This window comes from Nicotiana tabacum, unplaced genomic scaffold (assembly GCF_000715075.1).
Source record: "Nicotiana tabacum cultivar K326 unplaced genomic scaffold, ASM71507v2 Un00035, whole genome shotgun sequence".
In the NCBI taxonomy this organism is placed as follows: domain Eukaryota; kingdom Viridiplantae; phylum Streptophyta; class Magnoliopsida; order Solanales; family Solanaceae; genus Nicotiana; species Nicotiana tabacum.
In genome coordinates this window covers 254,105-256,838 of record NW_027438273.1, presented here as the reverse complement: position 1 = coordinate 256,838, position 2,734 = coordinate 254,105, and positions in this window count along the sequence as shown.

The following is a 2,734-nucleotide window of genomic DNA, read 5'->3' as shown; positions in this document are numbered from 1 at the left end:
GACATAGAAGGGTACTCCATTCAGATGGTCAGATGAGTATGAGTTGAGCTTTTAGAAGCTCAAGACTTCTTTGACTACGACGCCAGTGTTGGTGTTGCCCATAGGTTCAAGATCCTACATAGTGTATTATGATACATCTCGTATTGGGCTCGGTGCGGTATTATTGTAGGATAGAAGGGTGATTGCATATGCATCGCGACAGTTGAAGGTTCATGAGAAGAATTACCCTGTTCGTGACTTCGAGTTGGCAGTCATTGTTCATGCGCTAAAGATTTGGAGGCACTATCTTGATGGCGTGTCTTGTGAGGTATTCATGGATCATTAGAGTCTGCAGTACCTGTTCAATCAAAAGGATATCAACTTTAGGCAGAGGAGGTGGTTGGAGTTATTGAAGGACTATGATATCACCATTTTGTATCATCCCAGGAAGGCCAATATGGTGGCTAATGCCTTGAGTAGAAAGGCTGTGAGTATGGGTAGTCTTGCATATATTCTAGTTGGTGAGAGGCTGCTAGCTGTAGATGTTCAGGCTTTTGTCAATCAGTTCATGAGGTTAGATATTTCAGAGCCCAGTCGTGTTTTAGCTTGCGCAGTCGCTCGATCTTCCTTGTATGAGCGCATCAGAGAGCGTCAGTATGATGATCCCCATTTACTTGTCCTTAAGGACATGGTGCAACACGGTGATGCCAAGCACGTTATTGTGGGAGATGATGGAGTTTTGCGGATACAGAGTCGTATTTGTGTGCCCAATGTGGATGGACTTCGTGATTTGATTCTTGAGGAAGCCCATAGTTCTCAGTATTCTATTCATTCGGGTGCGACCATATGAGGAAGCCCATATTTCTTAGTATTCTATTAATTCGGGTGCGACTATTGGTGGATGAGGATGAAGAAGGATATAGTCGCATATGTAGCTCAGTGTCTAAATTGTCAACAGGTAAAGTACGAGCATCAGAGACCTGGTCATTTTCTTTGGAGGCTAAAATTTCCTGAGTGGAAGTGGGAGCGTATCATTATGGATTTTGTTATTGGGCTCCCACAGACTGAGAAGAAGTTCGACCGAGTATGAGTCATTGTGGACAGATTGACTAAGTCAGCACATTTTATTCCAGTGGCAGTTGCCTATTCTTCAAAGCGGTTAGCTGAGATCTACATCCACGAGAGTTAGGCACGCGAGTTAAGTTGAGTACAACATTTCATCCTTCGATTGACGGACAGTCCGAACGCACTATTCAGATATTGGAGGATATGTTTTGCGCTTATGTTATGAATTTCAGAGGTTCTTGGGATCCATTTTTGCCACTTGCGGAGTTTCCCTATAACAACAACTACCGGTCGAGTATTTATATGGCTCAATATGAAGAATTATACGGGAGTCGATGCTGTTTGCCAGTTAGTTTGAGCTGGGAGAGGCTCAGTTGTTGGGTACAGATTTGGTACATGATGCCTTGGATAAGGTCAAAATTATTCAGGATCGAATTCGCATAGCTCAGTCTAGGTAGAAAAGTTAAGCTGACCGTAGAGTTCGTGATGTTGCATTCATGGTTCTAGAGAGATTATTGCTCCGAGTTTCACCTATGAAGGGTGTGATGGGGTTCAGAAAGAAGGGCAAGTTGAGCCCTAGGTATATCAGACCTTTTATGATTCTTGAAAGAGTGGGTGGGTAGCTTACATGCTTGCATTGCCACCTAGTTTATCAGTAGTCCATCTGATATTCCATGTGTCCATGCTACAGAAGTATCACGGTGATCCTTCCCATGTATTAGTTTTCATCTCAGTCCAATTGAACAAAGATTTGAGTTATGACGAGGAGCTGGTAGCTATTTTAGCCTTGCAGGTCCGACAATTGAGGTCTAAGAGGTATCCTTCAGTTCGAGTGCAATGGAATGGTCAACTGATTGAGGCAGCTACTTGGGAGTCCGAGCCGGACAAGCGGAGTAGATGTCCACACTTTTCAGCAGCCTGGGTACTTTTCTAATTCGGTTCGAGGACGAACATTTGTTTTAGAGGTGGAGAATGTGATGAACCGATAGGTCATCTTTAAATTTTAACCCTCATTTCAGTGTGTTTGAGACCTCGAATAGATCTAGTTAGTCTTCATCGATTCGTGTGCGCAGTAAGTAACTTTTTCCGAAATGTTTTTATGTCAAAAACTAAAGAAAATGGGAAATTTTGCCTTAAAAACTCGTTTTAGTTGACGTTGGTCCACGTTTTGAGCAAACAGACCCGGATCAGTGTTTTGGCGTTCTCAGTGGGTCCATATCATGATTTGGGACTTTGGCGTATGCCTATAATCAAATTTGGAAGTCACTAGCTTGAAATATCGCCATTTGCCGAAAACTAGAAGCTTAAAGATTTAAAGGTTAAAGATTTCCTAAGTTTGACCGTAAATTGACTTTGTTTGTAACGGGTTTGGGTTTCGATTTAGGAAATTGGAACAGGTCCATTATGTCATTTATGACTTGTGTGCAAAATTTGAAGTCATTCCGGATTGAGTAGATACGTTTCGGCTGGAGTTTTGTAAGTTGAAAAGTTTGAAATTTCACAAGTTTGATTCGATGTGAAATTCTTAATTTTGGCCTTGTTTGATGTGATTTGAGACCTCTAGTAGGTCTGTGTCATGTTAAAGAACTTGTTGGTATATTCAGACGAGCTCTCGAGTGGCTCAGGTGGGTTTCAAACGGGTTTTGGATCGTTTGGAACGTGTTAGCTAAGGCTGGTTTTGGGCAAGCTT